Source organism: Suricata suricatta, chromosome 14, assembly GCF_006229205.1.
Source record: "Suricata suricatta isolate VVHF042 chromosome 14, meerkat_22Aug2017_6uvM2_HiC, whole genome shotgun sequence".
In the NCBI taxonomy this organism is placed as follows: Eukaryota; Metazoa; Chordata; class Mammalia; order Carnivora; family Herpestidae; genus Suricata; species Suricata suricatta.
The window spans coordinates 6,756,436-6,772,550 of NC_043713.1; the positions used below are offsets into that span (position 1 = coordinate 6,756,436).

General features: G+C 41.1%; 1 pseudogene; it reads left to right on the forward strand.

Annotated features, from left to right (window-relative positions):
- Nucleotides 1-15,095: 15,095 nt before the first annotated feature.
- On the forward strand, nt 15,096-15,809 carry LOC115278339 (annotated as a pseudogene).
- Nucleotides 15,810-16,115: the final 306 nt, after the last annotated feature.

Here is a 16,115-nt window from a genome sequence, read left to right on the forward strand (position 1 = left end):
TTGATAATGCTCTGGGGCACCTGGGTGGATCAGTCGGTTAAGCCTCTGACTTCAGCTCAGATCATGATAGGTTCGTGGGTTCAAGCCCCGCGTCAGGCTCTGTGCTGACAGCTCAGAGCCTGGAGCCTGCTTTGGATTCTGTGTCTCCCTCTCTTTCTCTACTGCTCTGTCTCTCAAAAACAAACACTAAAAAAAAAACCTTTTTAATAAACATTAAAATTTTTTTAAGATACTGACAATAGTCAAATCATAGAAAGCTTATAAACTATGCTCAAAAGTTTAAATTTTGTACAATGAATCAGTATTTTCTAAAATGTTTATTGAAACAATCCCAATAGAAGCTAAAGATTTAATAAATAAATTATGGAAGTGCTACATACTATGTCTGCCTGGATAGTCACAATGCACATGATCTCATTCAAGGTACCTATCAATCCTGCAATTAGTGAGTGTAACTCAGAATTTCACAAATGATTTATGAAATGTCTGGGTGCACATACATTTGTATGAAATCTCCATTAGCAGCTCCATGTGATAATCTTTGTGAATCACTGTAGTAAGCAGGGGAGGGTTTTAAGCCAGGGACCATTTCACATATCAGGAAGGTCACTCTGACCAAAAGGAAAAATGAAGTAAAAGAAAATGAGTTTGGAGGTGGGAAAAACAGCTAAAATATTAGTGTAGGAATGAGGCAATAGACACAGGAATGCAAAAACAAAAGCAAATTTGGGACACAAAGGAAAAGATCACGGCAGCTAATTTGATATGGGGAGTTTGAGCAATGGAAGTGAACATGTTTTCCCAGGTTTCTAGGCTTGAAAAGTGTACAGCATTAACCAGGAAGAGAAATGGGCTTTGTTAGAAATAAAACAAATATGCATTTATTCATAGTAAGTTACCATGGGGCATTTAATTAGAGCCATGCAATAGGCAACTGATAGGTTTCATTCGTACCCCTTCAAGAATTGCAATTCTAAGTGCAGCTACATATTCCGTCGTTTAATGATCATTCCACCAGATATAACTCCTGGAGAACATGTAATGTATGCTTAATTTTTGTGGGGAACAGGATTCAAGGGGCAGAAACTTTTTATTGAGGATTAGCTACAGACAAAGCTTATGAACCCACAAAACTCACAGGTTGGAAATTAATCCCCATTTCAGTGGCATTTGGAGGCAAAGCCTTTGGGAGCTGATGCGGTCATGAGGATGGAGCCCTCATGAACGGACCCCAGGGAGCCCTTTCGCCACGCAGGGTTTTAGTACATCGACTGCCGTCTATGAAACAGGGAACAAGGTCCTCACTAAGCACCAAATCCACTGGGCACCTTGTTCTAAAACTCCAGCAGAGAAATTCCATCGGTTCAAAGCTACCCAGCCTATAACATTTTTATTAAAGCAGCCCAATCTAAGACAGTACAATAACGTATGTTGTTGTTTCTAATAGAAGAGAACACCTTCATCTCCTTCCAAGCGAGCGAGCAGGCAGGAACCCCTCAGTCCTAGCACAGACAAGGAAGGGCTGCGTTTGGGGTGCAGGCTAACAAGAGTCAGTGCACCTCGGTCTTACCGCTATTTTAAGAAAAGGACTCTCCAGAATTCTCACTGGAGACTCACAGCCATTTGTCTCTCCATTGCTTGTGGCTGCCAGAAATCCACTCTGGTTTATGATCTCCCAGCCTCCGTCCCTGAACCTCATTAGTGTTAGACAACGGGCTGAGGTTGGGACAGACTGCGTGTGTGTGACGCTGCTCAAGTCTCCAGTTTGAGAGAGGCCCAGTCTGTGGTCTTCTGTGACAACAGCCTGAATGGACGACAGCAGATTCCAACAGGACAGTAAAACCAGCAGTTTGGCTGCAGTGTTTAAGGGGGAGAAGCAGTGGTGTTAAGCCATGCTGGTGCTCTGTCCTATCTTCATGCAGAGGGTGAGCTCAGGCAGGCATCACAAGCACACCGTGTAGTGATACACACCTTTCCCAGATGCAGATGGAGATCAGGGATGAGAGCATGGTTCACAAGGGAACAAACATTATAAAAATCTCATCGCTTCTTCACACCTACCATAATGTTCTATGTTCTCTTCATTCCGGGCCTAAGGGTTCCTTCTCCTAGCAGGTGTCCATCAAGAGGCTCTGGAAACCAGACACAGAAGGAGCCAAAACAAAGGACATCTACCATGTGTACCGTGGCTAGCTCTGGGCTGTAGGAGACTCAAATAAATGTGGGCTTTCGGTTTTCTAGATCATCCGAGTGGAGGTCAGCAAGCTGGAGAAGGACAAGGATTTGGAATAGGAGACACAGTTAATAATAAGGACTGTTTAGTTGGTAGGAGAACCTTCTGCCTTTCCCTTAGGAAACAAGGTGTGGTAGTGGTAATTTAAAAGATGCAAATGTGTAGACAAGCGACAAATGCCCATCAATCCTACCAACATGATAGACTGATAGACGTTATACCTAGCTACAACGGGCACGTGTGGGCAATTTCCTTGATGTACAGAGTTCCTGGTAGGACTCCTTCACGGATAAAACTTTTTCAACAGCAAAATACGATGGAATCATAACCAAGAAAATGAAAATCCACCAAAATATTAGGTGAGTGTCCTCTTAAAAAACCACACCAAACAGGTCTGGCATCTAATTAACACAGGTTGCACATTTAATATATCTTAAACTATTATCATATCCTAGAGTAAGGAAATACTTTAGAAGCCTATAGAAAATACCCAGTATTTTCAAAAAGTCATTTAAGTATTTTTTTCTAGTTCTCGAAGTTACTACCTACAAAGACATCAGTAATACTACAATAAAGACCCACCTTACTCCATTATGGCTTCATTTCAATCTCAGTAAATTCCAACAACCCTACCTCTAAAAAAATTTTTAAAAAGGTCACATTCTGAGGCACTAGGAGTTAAGACTTCAATATAACTTTTATGGGAATAATTCAACCCACAACAGGCATCTTATTAGACTATTACTTGATCTATGTAACAGACAAAATTTTGTATCTGATGGGCAGAGCCTGGGAAGATGGTGGACTAGGAGGATCCCAAGCTCACCACACCCCAGCGATACACAGAGGTAACAACCACAACAGTGCAGCTAACCCGACAAACAAACTAAAGACTGAAAAAATGGACTCTTCAGAGTTTTAGAAAGGAGGCCCCGTAGAAAAATGGCAGGCAGGACAGAGTCCTGGTGAGAAACTAAATGAATCCAAACTAACCACCATGAACACTGTGAAGGAGACGAACAAATCCTGAACCAGGTTCCCAGACCCACACTGGGAAGACATCAGGCTTTGAAACCAAAAGTGTTTGACATTGGGAGTTTTTACAGTCAAGGGGCTTAATACCAGGACCTTTGAAAGTCAACAGGCTTGGCTCTGGGAGAGCCAACTGCAATAGGAAACAGGGTTCCCCGCCCTGTAAGAGACGCCATAACAAACAACTCTCCAAGATACAGGACAGAAGCAACAATTTAAAAAGCACCTGGGGTAAAGAGGAAGATTTTGTTTACTAACAACTCTCAGTGATACTTAGAAATTCAGTGACCCAGGCTTTACTGGTATCCAGTGCATTTCCATAGTTACTATTCCACATTTTGTGTTTCAAAGTCTGCAAGTCTCCACTTTGTCTCGAAGAAAAAAATCCCTCTTTCTTACTTAAGAATGTTTTATCTTCATCCTTGTCATTCGACTAAAAAACCATGGCAAAATACCTGAAAGAATGAGCAGTACTCCCACTAACTTAAATTTCCAAAAGGCAAATGATAACCTGACAACCAGAGTCAACACCCTTTATGCATTCCTAGCCTCTTGTGAACTGTGGCATTTCACTTTTGATGAAGTTATTTTTCCTATGTTTTTTTTCCCTAAGTGTATAGATCCAATAAGGAAAACTCAACCTCACTAGGTATTTCAAATAGATAAAATATAATTCAGAGGATTCATTACACAATGTGGGAAGGCTTGCCGAGGAGGAACAGTAGAATGCAGTGGCAACAATAGAAAAGAGAAAAAAAGAGCTACTGATACCAGAATAGGAGGAGTCACCAGGGTCTAGGAGCTCAGAGCAAGGGCCCTGAGAGGTGGATGCTTAGATCTTCAAAACCCCATGCAGCTGGAGTCCCTGCCTCTATAAGGAGGCACCATATGGCTGGTGCCCAGGATGCCGAAAGAAGCTGGGGTTGGGGTTAGAGTGGATAAGAGCTAAATATTTTTGTCACTAAAGTAACACTGACAGAAATTGAAAAAAAAAAAAAAAAACAAGAACCCCTTCTTCTCTTTCTACTCTTCCAATATTCTCTAGTGCTTTCCATTAACAGAACCTAATAGCATGCCATTTGTCAAAGAAATCCAGGAAACATTTGCAGAGTCCCAGCCTCATCACTGCAAAGTTGAGCAGAGGAGTGTGGGCTTGGACCAAAAAGACGATAGTTGAATTAGTGGCACAATATGCCCAAGAAGTTCTGTATTCCAGGCTGAGATGCACCATTGTTCAACAGAGAATTCAACACAGAAAGCACAGATTTTAGATCCAGTTCTGCTTAGGAATTAAAATTCAGACTCATGTTCCTCGCTCAACATCAAACCTCACATTCTCCATATTCTTCATTCCTCCCTCTATAAAATGAGAATGATAATCCATTACGTAGATGGATTTTGAGGGTTAAATTAAGGAATGGTACATAGTGTGTGAGAGTATTCAACCGGTTGGCACGTACCCCACCAAAGTCTGATTTCAACCTTTGTTTCACTCCCATCCATCCAGTTGCTGTTTCTAATTCCTCTTATTCCACAATTGTTATTTCCACATCTTTTCCATTGAATAACATTTATACCATCTGTTTTAATCCCCAATGTCCTGCCTCTGGACCCACTCTCCACACCTTCTACATTCCTTGTCCTGCAATTCATTTAATCAAGTCTTGAATCATATGTCCACATGAATGGCTCACAGTTCTGATCATACAATGCCAACTCTCTTCTGAGTACCAAATACATATATCCAATTACTCATGGGATAGCACCATCTAATCATCTGCAGATACTTTAAACTCTGCCATTTCACAGTGCAACACAATCCCGTTCACCAATGCTCAAGTCCTCCCCCCACACAAACCAACACAGACACACACTACTCCATCTGTATTTTCTTTGAGGGTTAATAGCACTACCAAATACTCAATGCAAAAGTCCCATGAGAAATCTTCCAAATACATTTCCTTCACTCCATATAGCCAACTTTGTCCCATTAACATTGATTAGATCTCAAATGAATTGAAACTTGACCACTGAAGTACTGTCTACTATTCCAAACATGTCTCTTTCTGCTTCTATCCATCATATACACTACTATAAGGTTAAACATTCACCTGTAGTGTCAATGGCATTAACCTTTTTTCTCTGCTTAATGAATTAAAGCTAAATATCCACACTGGCCTTCAGGGCCACTGGAATGTGTATCTAACCCAACATTTTAGCTTTCCCATTCTCCATACTTTATTCTCCTCTCAAAAATCCCTATTCATCTTCTCTCACATGTATTCATCCATAGTCCATGCTTTTCCATTCTCTTATCCTGGAAGGCCCACCTCAAATAAGGTCTGTTCCATGAAACCCTACTGGAAGCTTCGTCTTTTCCTTAGGTGTAGAAAGACACATACTATTCACCTAGGACCCCTCTACTTTGCATGCAGCAGTTTTAGAAAGTAAATAAAAGTTGAGGAGTAACTATTGACAATACCAAGAAACAATGTACATCACGCACTATACAATTTTTGGCATGGAAATGTGGTCCTGAAGGAGGAGTCTGGTGTCCAAATTTACAGAGTCACAAAGAGTACACTAATGAGAGTAAGGGAAAATATTGGAGCATTTGCAGAAAGTTCTACTTTCCGAGATTAAATCATGACTGATAGAGCCAAGGTCCGAGTCTAAATTTATATAATCCAAGATCTGACGGAGAAGAGAATGTGATTGCTAATCTGACTACATTCAAAGTCCCTCTGGAGATGAATTCTACTCATTTAAGGAAACACTGGCTGATGCTTGCATCTGAAATGAGGTCCTGCTTGCTTAGACTGACTGGACTAGGACCAGGGTTACTGGGTTGAGGAAGGACAAACAAAACTGTTGTTAGTACGTTGCTTTGTACTTACCTACTAAATAATAAAATGCTGAAGAAATAAGAGGTTCATGGGTACACTTCCTCAACTTATAGCAAGGGCCTTACTCAAAGCAGGTGACTGATAAAAGTTTGTTGAAATAAATTACTGAATCTTCTCATTTTGAAAAGGAAAAATCTGACTAATTAGTTGAGACAAGCTGTTGCTGACACATCCAAAATATTGTCTTTGGCAACATTCTTCCCTCTCAATCTTTCATCAAAAAGTAGTTACTGGGGCACCTTAGGGGCTCAGTCAGTTAAGCGTCTGACTCTTGATTTCAGCTCAGGTCTCGATCTCATAGTCAGGAAATCAAACCCTGCATCAGGCCCTGCACTGGGCTTGGATCCTGCTCAAGATTCTCTCTTGCCCTCTCTGCCCATCTTCTGCTCACGTATTTAAAAAAAGTGGAGAGGGGAGTAGTTAGTAAGATCTCTACCGTTAGTTGAAACCAGATGCCTAAGCAGGAACTCAGAACTGCTGTTTATAAAGTAGCTGCCTGAGGTCACAAACAAATAGAGAAGAAAACATGCTTCCTCCTCCTCCACATACCTGCTGGAGAGGCAGAATCTCCCCTTTGTTCCTCTAGTCCTTTCAATGACTTTGTAAGAAGGGTTTCCTTCTTTAGTGGGGGGGGGCGGGGAGGAAAGTAGTTGTTAAAGATACATAATCTCCTATGTTCAAAATGCCCTCAAATTTGTCAGCATACTCAAAACACAACGGTGGACTTCTGCTTGCTGGTCTGTAGGAAATGTGGGAGGGAGAGTGCCAAGAACAGTCTTTGGAATAAACTACCCAATGAAATTGCTCTTCAACATATCTGATAGAATCCTTTTCAAGTTTCTCTGAGGGAGGCTGTAGCTGATTAGGAACAACTCAATGAGAATAGCCAGGAAGTTCACAGGACATCATCTCTCAAGAGTCTGAAAGTGAGGTTACTAACGAAACGGAATTTGGAATAAGCTACTTAATAAGAACAAAACTCCTGAGCATAAAGCTGTATAACATCCAGGCCTCCTGGGAGTATATTATTATCCAGACAATTTCACTATGGATAAAAAAGGATGTATCGGATAAAAATTGATGCCACCAAACTACTCTGGGTAAAAATGATGAATCAGGAAACTGTTAGGATTGGGTGCCTTTCTTCCTATGAGACAGTGGTAACATTTTAATTGCAGAATCTGGGTCTTTGTTTTTCTCTCTTTGCATTTTATTTATCTACCTGATGACATAAACTCATTGTTGGTGACTTCACTGCCACCTTCGCTTTCTCAGTCACTGTATATGTTAGCCACTAGGCAGATAATTCCATGGGCCAGACAAGATCATGTTCTAAAGCGGGCAGGAACTTGAAAACTTACTTATGCCTTCTTAAAGTCTTATCCTGTAAATATTTCCCCTTTTAACACAGTTTCCCCTATTACTATACTAATTCAGTAAACTATATAATATGTAAAAACCTACAAATATATACATAATATATATACACATATAACATAAAACGTATGTAAATCCTTGCAACTTTTACTAATAGAATGTGTGATCAAAACACTTGGACCCTAAAGTTCTCAAAAGCCACATGCCCAACACCGGCCTGGATATAGAAGCGAATGGAAAACCAAGAATGGCCACTAATGCTGTCAGGACAACTCTCTGAAAGCAGCTAAACAGCACATGTTATTTTAGGAGACATATGATATTAGTAATGTCATTTAAGACATTTCTTACCAACACTGGGTGACTCCTAACTAATTTCTGGAACACACAGTACTCACCACTGCAGTTACTCCCGCCATGCAGGTGACAGGTGGTGCACCTGGGTGGCTCAGTTGGCAAAGTGTCCGACTCTTGATTTCAGTTCAGGTCATGATGCCACGGTCATGGGATCCAGCCCTGCATCAGGCTCCATGCTTAGCTTCAGATTCTCTCCGCGCCTCCCCACACTCGCACTCATGCTCTCTCTCAAAAAATTAAAAAGTAGGAGACATGCTACCTTTTGCCAAGATAGTTCTGCTAAAATAAAATAAGCATCTCAAACCATACTGTTCATCTCTCCTCTCCAGTCCAGTACCGCCAAATTGACTAATACACTCCCATTTTCAGGCTTAGTTTCTGAATTTCTAAATAATTTTTGGCCGGGGCAGAGCAGTGGCTACATAATGGCTGGTGGAGTCTAACAAGTTGTCTAACTCAAAGACCAAATTGCAGTGACCCCAGAACTACTCCCCCACACCTGTACATTTACCACTGCAGACTCTCCTGCATGTCCAATTCTTTTGTCTATTCTTCTGACCTAGACCCCAACTTCAGTCCTCTCATGAGCACTCTGGTTTTCCCCACAGCACTGGAGCACCATCCCAACCCACAGTGCTCTGACTGCTCACCTGGACTTTGCTGGCATCCTCCTCTGGTTGAATAAAGTTGATTACCTCAATATGACTGGCTAAGACCATATTCCCAATGAATGCTGCCTCTACCCACACTATGCAAATAGCAGCCACCTAGAAATTTCTACTGATACTTCCTACCTACATGCTGAGCATCTAGGGCATTCTAGATACTCAACTAGGCATTGGCAATAGAGCTGAAGAAACCAAATCTGCTTGTGGTATCATGCAGCTTAAAAGAAGAACTCAATCTTAAGTCTTCATTCTCACTTCCCCATAGCTGCCATTACTCAACCTTTTGGGAAAATCAATGTGCAAGGTGAGAACCATAATAGACCAAGGTATCCATTGAAAGAACAACATAATTTTTTCCTCCAAAACTGACCACTATCCCTACATCTTCAAATTATTTTAAACTCACAGAAATTTCTTATGTATACACACACACACACACAAATAATCATAGTATATTAACTTTATAGTTAACATATAGTCTTAAGTAGAATGAGTATATTCTATGCACATTATTCTATAATTTATATTGTTTAGTTCAATACTGAATGGAAAAGCTCATATTAACACAGTCTTTTTTTCTTTCTTAATAGTTACATAATACCCTATATAGAAAGAACACTGGCTATTATACAGCTGAATTCATTCTGCTTGTCCTAAACTTTTATCCGCCCCCCCCCCCCACCAATTTACCAAAAGTCTACATAAGCCTCCAAGTCCCAGCTAAAGAAATTGCCAAGCTCATACACACAAACATACATGTGAAGATAAAAGCACTTTTTGAAAAACCAAGCAAGATGGGATATTTAAAGCTAGGAAAACAGAACACTTTCAAAAATCAATTATCTGATTAAATTACAAACTCCAGGAGAATTTAATAGTGTGGGGTTTTTTTTTTTAAATGAATGATTTAAAAACATAACTTTATCTTCATCTTTAGTGCATTTTATTTTAAAGGAGAAGTTGGAAGCAAGTTGTGTCGGGTCTATCAGCTTCAAGGTGAGACTGCATCATTCGGTAGGACATTCTGGAATTGCTGCAGACTTTCTTCTACCCAAATGGAGCGGGGTTTTTTTTGATGCAACTTAGGGTGCAACTGTTATTTCATGAGAAAATTGACTTCCATAAGCAATATTTTGAGAACACGTGATGTAGCTCAGCACCCATGAATTCAGAGAATATAACCTAATAACATATTGAATCCTCAGTGAGCAACGCAGAAATTCTAATCTTGGCCATCTTGGGAATGCCCTGGATCGGTGGCCTTCCCATACCCAAGAAGCAATCTCTTGAAAAAGGTGACATGACAAATCACTTTCAAAATAAGTCTTCATGCTTATGAGATAATATTTCTCCTACATTATAGATTACCTTGTAAGTATGATATTGTTATCATTTTATACTAAAAAGGGATGGGATTTGTACCCACACATCATCCCTGCGATTTTTGAACATACTGTTTTCCTATCTCTAAAATAAGAAAAGTAAATTTAGTATTCTCTTTGCTAATAGATATAGAAGCATTTTGCAGTATGTAAAGCACAGAAAACAAACTAAAATGTCCAAAAATAGTAAAAGCAAAATCACAGCTGGACAATGTGTGAACATGAATGAGTGTTCTTTGTTCCTGCAATGGAATGTGGACATGAAATTGTTGGCAATATCCGCCACAGGCAGGAAATTGGCATTGACTCCCACTGTTTTTATTGATTGGATAAGCGTATACAGTTCTTGACACACGAAAGAAGACACAGTAGTTGAAACATGCCAGGATATCTTTCTCCCAGCTTTATTCCAAAGAAATCGGTACTGGTGATTTTCTTGGCAATTTCCTCAAAATCTCACAGGGTTATTTTTTTTTTCCACATGAGTATTTTATATAGGAAGAATAAGCACTATTTTAAAGGATGCTTTCCCTCACAGTCAATTTTCAGTTAAAATCCGAGTTACAGGTTTTACATGAATGGTCAGAAGATGTGAGGAATCAAGTTAAGAAATTTATAAACTAAGTATTTATCAAAATGATGTGTCTTTATTAGTAGGCAGATTGTGACCAAAACATCTTCATATACATATGTATCAGCTTTGCATAGATTATTTTTCTCTATTTCCACCTTTACACCTAATAAGACTTGTATATGTGAAGATGTTCTTAGCCAGTATTATGCAGGGAATATAAGACCTCAGCCAAGGGTAAAAGTACTGGTAGGATTCTAAGACTGAGAAAAGGACTTGTAGCCCTATTTCTAGATTGAAATATATTGTGAAATTTTAGGAATATTCTAAACTTTGTGACATCATCATGAACCTGAGGTTCTTCCTAATTAAAGATCCACGGGGATTGTTTCAGGCAGGAGGGTTGATGTAGCCCTTTGCCACTGCAGGTTTTTGTAAAATGATTTTTTACTTATTTATTTGGGGGGGGAAAGGGGGAGGCAGGAGGGGGAGGTTAGAGAGGAAGACTGCATTTTTCTACTGCTGCATAATGAAGCAGCCACAAATTCAGGAGCTTAGTGTCCCGATTTATTAGTTCACAGCTCTGTAAGTCAGAAGTCTAACACAAGACCAGGTCCTCTGCTCAGAGTTTGAGAAGAGTAAAATGAAGATGACTGGATATACAGAGTTCCTGTTCGGGACTCTGGGAAAAATCTGTTCCATACTCATTTTTGTATACAGAGTTCAGTTCCTTGCAGCTATCGGATTTAGGACCCTGGGTCTCTGCTGCATGTCAGTTGAGGCACCTTTCAGCTTCCAGATGTGCCCCTATTTCCTACCACAGACCCCCTCAGTCCACCTACAAGCTGGCAAGTGTCCAATGCTTCCTGTGCTTCGACACCCCGACTTCCATTCTACCACCAAAGAAAGCTCTCTGTATTTAGGGAACTCGTGGGCTTAGGTCAGGCCTGGCTAGATCATCTCGCCATCTTAACATCATCTAATACAGTACGTTACATCGACAAAACCTCTTCACAGCAACACCGAAATTTATAACTCATTGAAGAACGGGAGAAGTGTACAGTGGCCAGGAATGAGGAGTCACCTTAACATTTAGCCTACTACATACCTCCAAACTGTCTAAAATTATGTTCCATTTTCACACACAAGGTTTCATCCTAAGAAATTGCCCCTTTTCCCACTACAACACCGGGAATAGAGAAGCCATCTGAGGCATCACAGGACCTAAATGCATCGTAGTGGGATGAGCCGAGTTCCACAGCTGAGTGTCCCGTCTCAGGCCTGAAAGCCAATACCAGTGATTACCACCGTCCAGTGTGTCTAACTTCTCCATCAACATGGCCCCCAGATCTGTTCGGTGTACAGAGAATTCCAGGGTTTACATAAAATGGTGTTGTATAAGGGAGAACCCTAAACTGATAGCTTTCTAAATGTGTATGTATTTTTAGTGCCCACTTTTAGATATCTGTTCTTAGAACTACTGAATTCTATTTTACAATATAGGGGCGCCTGAGTGGCTCAGTCGGGTAAGCATCCGGCTTCGGCTCAGGTCATGATCTCACAGTTCATGGGTTCAAGCCCCGCATTGGGCTCTGTGCTGACAGCTAGCTCAGAGCCTGGAGCCTGCTTCGGATTCTATATCTCCCTCTCTCTCTCTGACCCTCCTCTGCTCATAATGTCTCTTCTCTGTCTCTCAAAAATTAAAAAAACGTTAAAAAAAATTTTACAATATAAAGTGCCTAATAAGATAATTAATACTCAACCTTTGGCCCTATGCAGTTTAGGCCAAAAGTAGTTACAGGAAACAAAGTATACATGTATATATGTTTTGAAAGTCACATGGAAATTTAAGGGCCTGATGTTTGATATTTACATATATTAACATTTAGTAATATCCTACTGCTTTGTAATTAGAGTCGACTCCCAAGAGGAAGAACATAATTGCTCATTTTGTAGATGTGGCACTTCTGGATCAAGAAGTGATTAAAATATTTATACTGCACAGCTTGTTCAATTCACTTATATTATCAGATTAATTTCCTTCAATTCTCTGTGCATCAGTATTTTTGCTTTTTTTCCTTCTTGAAAATGACACTTAAAAGAAAATAGCTTTTCATGTACTCTTAACACCTGGTTGCATATTTGAAGCAAAGTGATAAACTCACAGAGCCTGTTCTGTATAAATGTACTGTAAGTATATTTCCCATGTACAAGATGTAAAATCCAAAAGGGACTAATAGTGAAAATCATTTACAGTAGGGCTTCTGTAAGAGATGAAATTTGAATTAGTAATTGGCAAGTGATACACCATTTTGAATTTTTCATCTGTGTTAGGAAACTTTCCTATGTTCAAAATATAATATGAAAAAAATAAGATGAATACATTTATTGTCTTATTTTGTAGAAATGTCATAAGTATTGTTCTACTTCCTCTCTGGTGTATCCATGTATATTCACCTTTGGGAATTTCATATTCACAGTGGAATATATGTGAATACTTTTATAGCTTTTCTAAATTCATTTCTCTATTTTCTCTGAGTTTCAAGTACTAGATACTTGATTTGGGTAAATACTTGATCTGCACTCTGAACAGATTAATGAAACTAGCCCCCAAAATCACACTCAGGAAAGATCTATATTTGGAAATTGGTTTTCAAAGAGCGGAATTTCAAATTATCTGTGTTACAAGGTCAAAAGCCAGTAAGGGAAATAATTATCCAGGACTGAGAATGCACAGCCACGGTCTCATCCCCAACTAAGTAAATTAGCTTTGGGCACTTCTGACTTAAGGCAAAATAAAGAAGTAGGTGAGAGAAATTTAATTAAGTGACCAAAACACAAGTCAGCTTTTATTAATTTGTGTGACGCTAGGTTACTAAAAATCAAATCTGCTCACAATTTTAATACCATTTCTGAAGTAGGTGAAGGAAATAACAGAGTTCACCTGGGGGCCATTGGAGGTGGCATACATCGTTGAGCCTTCCGCCCCAAGGAGAGGGACAAAGGATGGAAAAAGTGTCAGAACTTGGCAGGCCCATTACTACTACACATTCACTGCCCGAAGTGCCTGACAACATGAAAGGAAAGGAAACAAAAGCTTGTCCACTTAGACCCTAACATCTCCTGGATGACACTGTTGTAGTCCCTTAAGCAAAATAGGAAGGAAACAAGAATTAAGTTAGGAAAAGGGACCCTGTAAAACATGAAAGCACAGAATCTCTCTAACCAGCCAAAGACCACTGGTCAACATTATTGATTTCACCTGGAGGCAAAATGTTCCTTCCTCTAACATACTAAACCAAAAGAATAATTTCTAAGCAAAGAGCGAGAAAAAGGCCTGTAAATGACAAGGATAAGAACATGTAGAAAGAATCAGGTAAAGGAAAAAAGGACTCCAGAAGAGAAACTTTGACAATCAACAATGAACACTGGAAGGCACAGATGTTAAGCTGAATCTGTTCTCATTCAAATGTAATCTCTCATTACAAAAATTAAATAAAAGATGAGCTCGGCGGCTCCGTCAATTAACCCTCTGACTCTTGATTTAGCTCAGGTCATGATCTCTCATAGTTCCTGAGATCAAGCCCCAAGTCCGCAGTGCAGAGCCTGCCTGGGATTCTCTTGCTCCCTCTCTCTACCCTTCCCTCCTACGCTCACTCTCAAAATAAATGAACTTTAAATTTTTTTAATAAAACAAAAGAAATGGAACTTAAATGTCAGTATAGATTGTGAATGACAGTGGAATCTCACTAACCCTGAGGCAACTCTAGGTTAAGTTGTAGGATTTCTCTGAATCCCTAAAGCTTCCCATCAAACTGAGCAACAAAAGAAACCCTGAGCAAACTTGCGAAGCACCTGAACAGAGAAATGCCTTCGGGGAAAACTAGTGGATGAGTCTCTCCATGTGCATGCAGGTGTGCACACACATGCCAGCGTTAGTGTTCACTCTTTTGCCTGTACCGACTCCGTGCTCCCAGACTCAGAGTGTCTGCTAGGTCTAAGCCCTGCAAACATCACGGCCACCAAGCAGCAGCAGCCCACTCTCTGCAGCCAACGATACCACCCTGTCCTAGTGCTGCCTTCAGTCTGCTTACTCTTTTCATCTGTTGCCAAAGTACAAGAAGATACTGGTAAACAGGCTCTCCTCTATTTAAAACAAAACACACACACACACACACACACACACACACACACACACAAAACATCAAGAACGCTAGTCCCTGACTTAGCGATTTTTGTGGATTTCCGTGGTCTAAGTACTCCCACCAAGGTTAATGGCAGGCTGCTGACATGACCTCACCCAACATCAAGCTGGGAAGAGATGCACACATTCATTTCCTGGAAGTCCATGTGAGCCATCACTGCGCATCTCTGAGGGTAAATGGAGCAGCCTACTGACAGGAGCTTTACCAATTAACAGCAAGAGTTTGGTGCCATGAATGCCATAGAAACCACCTACCCAGCCTCCTTTTCTTCTTCACCCCTGAGGTGATGAATTTAACACACCTCCTTAGTGTCCCTGTCATCTCCCGTATGTGCTATGTTTTGGTTGGGGACACATGAACCTGAATGAGTCGCTTTCTTGTCCTGCTCAACAAGCATCCCTATAGAAACCCCTTCCTTATGGCCCGGTGCGGGGAGGGGGGGCTGGCGGGGGGAGCTCAGCCCCGAGGCCTCCTCCTCCTCACCATCCCCACCCTGCTTGGCACTCACCACCGCAGTGGCCAAACAGAAAGACAAAGTGAAGAAGGGAGGCCCCGGGATCGAGTGCTCAGAGTGGACCCCCAGCAGCAAGGACTGCGGCGTGGATTTCCACAAGGGCACCTGTGGGGCCCAGACCCAGCGTGTCAGGTGCAGGGTGCCCTGCAGCTGGAAGGAGGAGTTTGGAGCCGAATACAAGTTTGAGAGCTGGGAACATGTGATGGGCGCAGAGGCACAAAAGCCCGCCAAGGCACCCTGAAGAAGGTGCGGTACAACACCCAGTGCCAGGAGACCATATTTGAGACTAAGCCTTGCACCCCCAAGACCAGAGCCAAGGCCAAAGCCAAGAAAGGGAAGGGAAAGGACTGGTCTACATGCCAAGGAGCCCAGGGCCCGTGCCCTCCCTCCCACATTGTGTTTTTCCCCCTCAATAAAAGCTTTTCAGGAAAGGAAAGGAAAGGAAAGGAGAGGAAAGGAACCTATTCCTTTACTGGACAGATCAGGAAGAGTAAGGCAAAGGGAACGTCTCCATATGAATGCCATTACCGAGTCATGAGACTCGGTTTACCTCATTCATCATGAATGCACTCACGTCCTCAGGTCAGTCCCTCAGCAGTCATTCTAAGAAGGACATCTAATGTTCCTTCTCTTGAACGTTTTTCTCAACTTACATCTTTTACAGTTCTTCGTTTCATTTTCTACACCCACAGAACTTTTCTACCTACGTTGAAACTTTCAGCACACTGAAATCACTTCTTTCCCTACAGGAGATGAAGCATCTTGAGAGCAGGGGACTTCTTCTATCCTGCTTTGTATGACCGGAGCCTGGCACCCAGCCTGGCGGCACAGTGTGAGCTCTGTAGCACTGAAGGAGACTGGCAGACACCA